Below are 9,690 nucleotides of genomic sequence, written 5' to 3'. Positions count from 1 at the left end.
CCCCAAATCTCCCCTTGTGCCGGTAGTTAGCTAGTTTAGAGGCCTACAGCCTGTCGGTCATTCATTTTTGTTCATATTTTTTATTAGCACTCCGCTAACCTTTAAAGTAAACCAAATACATATTTATATCTAACCTTACCGAGTGTTATCATTTGGAGCCTGTTTTGCTGCTCATTGGAAATTACTGAACCATACACACATCCCCTCCATAGTACATAATCACCATCCAATTTCTTAATGCTGTCTCAAAAAGTGGTTCCCACGGAAATCCTCCCACCCTCCATAATTAACCACACAAGTAACGCCCTTCTGGTCCCAAACTTCGGAACGAGTGTTCACTTGTCCTGAGGCCTTAACATCCGGGACCAGCGCTCGACAACTACCACGCTACCACATACCATTCACTACCCTAGTGGTTGTCACAATTAAGGGATGTAGAATTCATTTATTCATTCATTTATTTATTTAATTTATTATTTTTTTTTCTTCTCTATTTTCCACGCTACACACACATTTGATAAGGCTTCGGTAGAGGCTGGGTTAGTATTTTCATGGGTAGTTTTATTAACCTAGTGATAGTTTTAATGTAAAACTGGATGGTTACCTAATACACGTGGAACATATTCTCAAACATTTCGAGGATCACACACCCACATGTGATAAGGCTGTGGTAGAGGCTGGGTTAGCATTTTCATGGGTAGTTTTATGAACCTAGTGATAGTTTTAATTTAACCCTGGATGGTTACCTAATACACGTGGTCCATATTCTCAAACATTTCGAAGTTAACACACTTATCATTTGTTAAGGCTGTGGTAGAGATTGTGCCAGTATTTCCATGGGTAGTTTTACGAGCCTAGTTATAGTTTGACAAGGCTTCTGTACCACGAATGTTAGAGAACACACTTAAGAACCCGATTAATCTCCTTTGGGGCCTTGAGAAACATTTGTTGCAGGAGCCGAAAGCGTCTGAGAATACGGAGTCATTACGGCCCTTAACTTGTTGAATGAGGAGGTTGGCGTGCAGTCAGTGTTACCTTGGAGTTGGAAGGAGGGGAAGCACAGGGTCACCACATATAACTCTGTAAGGGGGATGGACAGGTCGGGGCTTCTGGATTAATGTTGTGTACGTTGACTTTTAAATACTGTTTACACACACTCATAATGACACACGGCAGAGTCAACAGTCGTGCCTTACGGTAACACAAAGGCTTGAATTTGTACACGCGTATAGTGGTAGTACCTCGTAAAACAATAATAAATCATTGCCACAATTAGAAGCTGCTTGTCTATTTATCTGTTTGTTTGAAAGTGATGCACATTTGTTTCATATAATCACTTACTCAGTAATTACAAACTGATAATGCCATGTGTTTATGTATTTATATGTATTTATGTCCGTTTATTTCAAAGGGATAGAATGTTCAGATTATCACCTGCTTCTCATGAACTCTCTTTGTGCCTCCGCGGTGCAGTGGTTAGCATCCCTAACTACGAATCTGGGGGCCTGGGTTCGAATCCCGCCTGTGCAGTCAGGGTGAAACCCACCTGGCTGTTCACCCCCCCTTTGGGACTGGTCGGTAATTGGGTACCTGGGGAAACCAAGGGAAGATAAACTGTGGCAACCAGGATGTCACAATTGCCCGTATCCCGTGGTAATGGGTTCTCACCCAACACAGGCACAAAGGTCAATGCAACACAGGTGAGCACCGATGCCACGCGCAGCTTTAGCGGATCTCCCTATAACTTTACTCACTTAGTCATGTGAACGTTTCAGTAATCACAAACTAATGAAGGCGCCCCGTGTGCCGACGGTTCCTGCGTGTGCCCCCGCGGCCCAGGAGGCAGGTGGTCCAAGTCGCCCCGCGCGGCCCCAGGTCCCGCCGGAGCAATGCGAGGAACGTGAACGTGACCACCCGGCCTCCCACTTACAGGTTCACTTCCATTACAGTGCACAATGCCGCGGACGCCCACTCTTATGATGCCCCGGATATTGGCTTCCGTGCAGAGGTGGGCTAATGCGCTGTTTGAGATTTCTTATTTATGCCCATTTTCATTACTGGGGTCTGGAAAGGTTAAGGTAGAATAATGAAAGCCTATTTTGGAAGAAGGCTTGTCCTTGGTATTTGTCTGCTACCAAGATATTTATTAGTACCTGAATTATGTATAGAAAATTAATAAGTAGCACTACCCCACTTTCATTACTGTATAAGGGCTGGAAAGGTTAAAGTATGGTCACGGGTATATATTTTGGAGGAAGTTTCGTCTTTAGGGAAGGAACTAATACGAAGATATTTCAGAGATTGGCTGAAAGAGGAAAAAAAAGTACCCCAATATGACTTAGGGCAATACTGGTTCATTATTTGCTTTAGGAAGTTAACAAAAAAGTAATGAAACGAATATATAGTTAATTATTCTCGTGATGGTGGTAGTGGTCTGAGAGAGAGAGAGAGAGAGAGAGAGAGAGAGAGAGAGAGAGAGAGAGAGAGAGAGAGAGAGAGAGAGAGAGAGAGAGAAAGCCCGGGCAGACCCATTATCTGAGGCCGCCTACTCCTCGCTGCCGGGTAAGTGGCCCAGGCGAGTATAGGAAGTACCTATACTCGCCTCAGCACGCTCCCTTCTCACCCTTTCTGCCTTAGACGTGTTATTCATGGGGTCGGTCTGCCCCTACCACCTACCTACCTACTACTACCTACCTAACTACTTGCCTACCTGCCTATCTCTCTACTTACCTACCTACCTTTATGCTGGGAGTTAGGAGGCGAGCATCATGGAGTACGGGAACAGACATAGGTTGAAGACACTATAAGGATGCATAACGTCCTACGATAGAGTATACAGAGCGTGTTTTAAGCAAGTATATCCGAATAGCGAAGCAGAATAAGAACAAAATTAGTTCGCACCATATTCTCTTGTGTTGGTATGTGGCAAAAGGGAACTGACAGTCGGAGGCAGAGGCGAAGAGGATGTAGAAGAGGCACTTAAACCATCAGTCCGCATGTATATAGCCTAATAGAAGATGAAAATAAAGACAACATCTGTTCTCATCGTGTACAGGTAGCAAGAGAGAGCTGACATTTGGCAGAAGAGGCTGGATCATGAAGTAAGGCGAAGAGGAGGTAGAGGAGGCACTTAAACCATCATTCCGTAATACCTAATCAGAATAAAGGTAGATTATATTCTTACTTATGCTTCCGTGTGGAGGCAAGAGGAAGCTTATGGTTGAAGGAAGAGTCTGGGTCATGGAGGAGGGCGAAGAGGGGAGAGGGGTCACTTTAAACCACCATCCCGTAATACCTAATCAGAATAAAGGCAGATTATATTCTCACTTTATGCTTCCGCGTGTACAGGAGGTAAGAGGAAGCTTACAGTTGGAGGAAGAGTCTCGGTCATGGAGGAAGGCGAAGAGAGGAGAGAAGGGGCACTTAAACCCCCATCCCGTAATACCTAATCAGAATAAAGGCAGATTATATTATTACTTATGCTTCCGTGTGGAGGCGAGAGGGAGCTTACAGTTGAAGGAAGAGGCTGGGTCATGGAGGAAGGCGAAGAGAAGGGAGGAGGAGCACTTAAACCACCATTCCGTAATACCTAATCACAATAAAGGCAAATTACATTCTTACTTTATGCTTCCGTGTGGAGGCAAGAGGAAGCTTAGAGTTGGAGGAAGAGGCTGGATCATGGAGGAAGGCGAAGAGAAGGGAGGATGAACACTTAAACCACCATTCCGTAAATCACAATAAAGGCAGATTACATTCTTACTTTATGCTTCCGTGTGGAGGCAAGAGGGAGCTTACAGTTGGAGGAAGAGTCTGGGTCATGGAGGAAGGCGAAGAGAGGTACAGAAGGAGCACTTAAACCCCCATCCCGTAATATCTAATCAGCATAAAGGTAAAGTTTTCCTGGGTTGACATTGTGTTATTTTCTTGCCCAATTGTTATCAGTTCTACGCACCATATTACCTTCCCAAGTCTGTGTTATGTCGTATTCATTGAGTTGGCTTATTTCGGTACTTGCGACAGCGTGAGCGAGTCGCACGAGGTCAGAGACAGCCACACCTCAGGGCGCGGGGCAGCGGAGCACCGCTCGCCTGCCCGTCACCCGTCTTCTCTCCTCTTCTCCGCGTTGTTCGCCCTTTTTATTTGCTTGTAGTTCGTCCGGAAGGGTGTGGGTTCCGGTTGATGACGGCTGATGAAAGTCATCATTTGCTGATCCTAGTGTCAGTTCATCACAGCTTCCCACGGCCAAAAGCACGACGTGTTGTTAAACATCCTGTTGTGCGACACCGACCGGGTGTCGCCACACGTATAATCATACATTCACATGTACATTATAATATGCACATTACATCGCTCGGTTCTCTAAAAGTCGCGACCTCGCGACTCACCCCACCTTTACAAATTGCCGTACCTACCCATGTTACAGTCGCCCAAAGTGTACTATCTAAGCGTGGTCTTGTTACAGTTGCTTTAAAGATTATCACAGAAGTCAGAGCCCGCCTAACGATACAACATAGGGAAATGCCAATGATAATAATCATGGAAGTAACAAGAAATGGGTAATGCAAATACAGGTTGAGGTAAATAGGGCTAGAGTCGTGGATGTGGAAGTTGAGCACTATTCCGAAAAAAACAAAATAATAGCTCGAAAAATTATTTACATGATACATCCTAGAAAAATTAAATTGACTAAACTGTCATTGGGATACACGATAATGGAGCTATTTGGAATAGTAAAAAGAAAAAGGAACAATCCTTGAAGAAGATCTGCTTCACACTGAACCTTCGAGTCACACCTGGACAAAAAACTGTCGCAGAGAAACACTCATTCGTTGCGTGACAATAAATTGCCAGTGTCGCTACCCTCGGCACGCCATCGAGGCGGGTGGGGTTTGCAACAATAGATAAGGTTGTGTGAAAAGAGGTAATGTTATCCGTAGAGTCTCCTAATAGTTACAATGTGATAACAAGGACAAGTCTGGAGAACCTTAGAAGCATCGGCAGTCAGCACCACTAACTCCTAATACTCCGTTTTTCAGGTCTACAGTACTATAAAAGAAAATCCTGTCACCAAGTTGTGAAATCACTTGTAATAAATCTCACTGAAATATGTAATTCCAGCATAATTGATTAAAGTAATTCCAGCATTCATAAACATCAAATGAAAAAGACAAATTTCCACCTATCCCTCGATCGTAACGAACGTGGATGACTGACATCTTTGACGCCAAAAATAATTCCCGTAACGGGTAACAGTGGTATGTCAAGTAAGGGTAAGTAAGACTTGTCTGCTTACTTCCAAAGCTTACAGATATTCACATGCTGGTTACGATAAAAGTTAGAGACAGCATCTGTTCAAGTTAAGTCTGTCAGTGCAGAGAAAAAGTATGTTTTAAGCAGAAGTACATGAGGTTCAAGGTTAAATTGTACCTATCCCTATGTTAGTCTACACCCTCGGTTATTACGGCTCCAATTAAATTAAGAAGACTGACTGCCTTGCATCAACTCAGCAATAAAATAAAATAGTGGGTTAGAGTGAAATGTATTACTCAAGCACTCCCCTTCTCGCATGAAAAAGATGCAGGCAAAAGCTTAGGAACCAAACATAAATTAGTAGATGCGAGGATGCAGGTTATAGTCGTGTGGTGGAAAGATACACAAAGCAGCGTCAGGATGAGCCTCAAGCCGGTGCTAGTCTTTGGAGACGATCACTATGCACCATTCTGTGCAAAAAAAAAGATCGTAAAGCTCAAATTTCCAACCACCTATTTATCTGATTATGTCTGCCTAAACCACGGGTAAAAGAACACATCAAGGAATTTTTTATTACCGCTGGTGACACCCAAAAAGGTTTAGGTCAGAGGGTCGCGAAGGCCCCCTCCCCGACGAACGTGTCGACGGCAAACGAAGCTTCAAAAAGGACCCAAAATTACTTTAAATGCCATAAAAGTTGGCTGATAAAACCGTGTAGGTTGCCAGTGGGGCTGTAGTCAAGGGATACTGCACTCCTTCGAAGAGGAACTTTAAGGACAATCATGTACACAATGAACTCTAGTAATAATCAGAACAGAAATGGTTTCTCCATCTGTCTAGTTTCCCTGTTTAAAACACGAGATCAAATTAGTAGATAGCCTATAGGCGTCCACTGGCCTATTAAATAGGCCACTCGTTTGCACAGTGTCCACAGCAAAATATGCACCCTTTATGAGGCTGTGTTGCCCATCTTCCCCAAATGTTTCAAGAAAAAGTGACCGAAACGCATCATGATCCTTCCGTCCTGTGAACGCGCTCCTGTTTTTGAGGGCCGGCGTTCCCGTTCCCGGGATTGACCTTCGAGCGGCTGAGAGATATTTTATCTCCCGGATTTGACACGAATGAAATGTCCATGACAATCTCACTTTGAAACAAGAAGTCCCTGGCTGAACAATCTGCCTCCCTTGCTACCCTGCGAAAGGCCTAACTGCTGTTGTTGTTAGCGGGTGATTAGGGGCAGAAGCCATTGTGGGATTAGTAAGGTAAGTGTTTCCGATGTGTAACACTTTACATTTGTCAACGTTAAATTTCATTTGGCCCAATGTGCAAGTCGATCTAGATCTGATTGTAATCCTTCTTCGTCGAGTGTCGTAGTTACCTTACTAGCGATTTTTGTGTCATCAGCATATTTTGATACTTCGCATGTGAGCCCATCATCGATATCTTTAACAAAAATTAAGAAGAGCATGGGGCCAAGCACTGATCCTTGAGGTACGCCGCTTCTGACATCGAGTCAGTTAGATGAAACACCGTTTAGATTCTAAACGGTGTAATTCTAAACTTTAGAACTACTCTCTGTCTCCGCTCTGAGAGCCAGTCTACAAGCCAATTGTGAATGTTACCCGAGATACCGTGCGCCAATAGTTTACTGAGCAACCATTTGTGGGGGACTCTATCAAATGCCTTTTGAAAATCCAGATAAATGATAACTACTGATCTGCCTTCATCGAACACTTCAAAAATAAAATGAAAAAAATTAAGTAAGTTAGTGAAACACGAACGTTTACTACGGAAGCCATGTTACGAATTATTTGTTATAATATTTTCTTCGAAGAATTTCACCATATTGTCGCGAATGATAGTCTCCATTAACTTACAAACAATCGATGTCAGGCTAATTGGTCGATAGTTTCTTGGATGAGACTTCTACCCCTTTTTGAAAATTGGTGTGACATTTGCTAGTTTCCAATCCGACGGAACTTTTCCAGCTGTTAAAGATTTTTTGAAAAAGATAGAGAGCGGTTTACAAATTTGATGTATGATTCCTTTTATAATTCTAGGTGTAATTTTGTCTGGACCAGGAGCTTTCCTTACTTCAGTCTTTTCAATTGTGCATTAAATGTCATTTTTTACGATGAGCACGCCATTCAAAATCTTTTCGGTCCTTCTAAGCTCCGGCGGTTGAGGTGATGAACAATCTTCGTCGGTAAATACGGAAGCGAAAAAGTTATTTAGAATTGTAGCCATTTCATTTTCATCGTTCGTGTGGTTACCATTGTCATTAGCAAGCGGTCCGATACTACAAGTGAGTGATTTTTTATTATTTACATAGCTAAAAAATTCTTTAGGATTAGATTTACTTGTTTCCGTTATATATTCGTCAAGATTTTTCTTGCTACGTTCTATTAATTTCTTGGTTTCGCGGCGAATTCTGTCCAACTCTATTTTCTAAGCCTCACTCTGGATTGATATATATCTACTGTATACGCGTTTTATTTAGAGAGAGGCTATTTTGAATTTCGTTATTCCACCATTTGGGTTTCTTCTTAAAAGTTGAACATCTGTTACGATATTGTGGTGAAGGCATCCCACGATTTATCAATATCTGTTTCCGTCGAAATTATAGTCCAGTCAATGTTTTTTAGAATTGATCGGAGTCATACGAAATTCGCTCTCTGATAATCAGGCACCTTTTCTTTACTATGAGTTACTTGACTTTCTTTCATCTAGAACTACGTAGAACTAAAAACTGGACCAACATTTACTTCGTTGATTAGATCAGCTGTCGCTGAAATGATAAGGTCAAGTATATCATTTTCCCAAGTCGGTTATTGAACGTGTTGATGTAAATCACTTTCTAATAAATATGTGTACAGGTCGAGCCCTGTATGAGAATTCAACGGTTCGCCCTATCTTTTCACTGGCAAGTTAAGGTCCCCCACAATTACTGTCTCGCAACTGCTACTTGTTTCTAACATTAATGCACTTAACGCGTGGTCGATATCAAGAGTCTGCCCTGGCGGTCTATAGATTAGTCCAACTACTATTTTACGAGACTTATTTTTAATTTCAATGAGAATCATGTCCACATTGGTTATAATATCTGTTTTCACGAATACTGAATGGAGAGAGTTGTGGATATATAACATAACGCCCACACCCTGTCTGTTCTCTCTTTCATGACTAAAAGTCGTATAACCCGGTAATCTATATTCCGCAATGAAATCTCTATTTGAAGAGTCTATCCAAGATTCTGTGATTCCGATGATGTGATAACGATTTGTAGCTGCTAGTGCTTTTAAGTCTTCAAATTTGTCACGTAGGCTACGAGCGTTTATATAGTAAGTTTTAATGTGATTCGAGTCGGGAGTTGCGCGGGCTGAGTGCTCCTTCACGGTGGAGCTGCTGGTGTTCTCACCTTGGCGTTGTTGTTTTTTCACATTCAAAGAGCCACTTGGTCACAGAGCAGCCTCCCGAAACGGGCTGCTCCAACAGGATTTAAGTGGATGCCATCGGCAAGGAACAAGTCCGAATCGTAGTAACTTTTTTTCCAGAAGTTAACGAACTGGACGTTTTCTTGTGGGCAAAGGGACTGAAGTCTGTTGTTCGTGCTGAAGGCCTTACTGTAAAAGCAAGGTTCGGCACCGACCCTTGGGAGAATTCCTGAGATTATGATGTTACTGGCATCCGTTTTTCGTTTATACTGCTTGATCATGCGGCTGTATTTTTCAAGCAGTTCCTCAGAACGGGTTGTCCTTACGTTATTTGTGCCCGCGTGAATGACAAAGAGGGTGTTTCGGTCAGCATTACTCGTGACATCATCGCACGCTGCGGTGATGTCGTCCAGTCTGGCACCTGGATAGCAGTAACGTTTTCTGCTGCCGTTTGATGAACGATCACAGAACTCAAACAGCTAGCCACGCACCATGGAGTACCCAACTAGACGAGTCTCAAACTCATCCTCCATGGTGTCTGTCAGCACCTGGAACCTATTGAAGGTAGTGGGGGTCAGTAAATGTTTGATTGCCTGCTTCGGTTTGGCTCCATTCCTTACAGGTTGGAACCCGTCATCCTGTGAAGCAGGAAGAGAACCGTTATGTGGGGCAGGCTGGGAGGTGGCCTGTAAGGCAGGCTGGGAGTTAGCCTGTCAGGCAGGCTGGGAGTTTGCTTGTGAGGCGGGCTGGGAGTTTGCCTGTGAGGCAGGCTGGGAGTTAGCCTGTGAGGCAGGTTGGGGGTTAGTCTGTTCGTCAGGATGGGGGTTAGAATGGTAGGCAATCTGGGGGTTATACTGTGATGCAGGCTGGGAGTTAGCCTGTGAGTCAGGCTGGGAGTTAGCCTGTGAGGCAGGCTGGGGGTTAGTCTGTGAGGCAGACTGGGGGTTAGCCTGTGAGGCAGGCTGGGAGTTAACCTGTGAGGCAGGTAACTCGTCCTCCCTTGAAG

This window comes from Eriocheir sinensis, unplaced genomic scaffold (assembly GCF_024679095.1).
Source record: "Eriocheir sinensis breed Jianghai 21 unplaced genomic scaffold, ASM2467909v1 Scaffold19, whole genome shotgun sequence".
Taxonomy (NCBI): Eukaryota; Metazoa; Arthropoda; class Malacostraca; order Decapoda; family Varunidae; genus Eriocheir; species Eriocheir sinensis.
The sequence above is the reverse complement of the archived record's forward strand: the minus strand, read 5'-3'. Positions refer to the sequence as shown.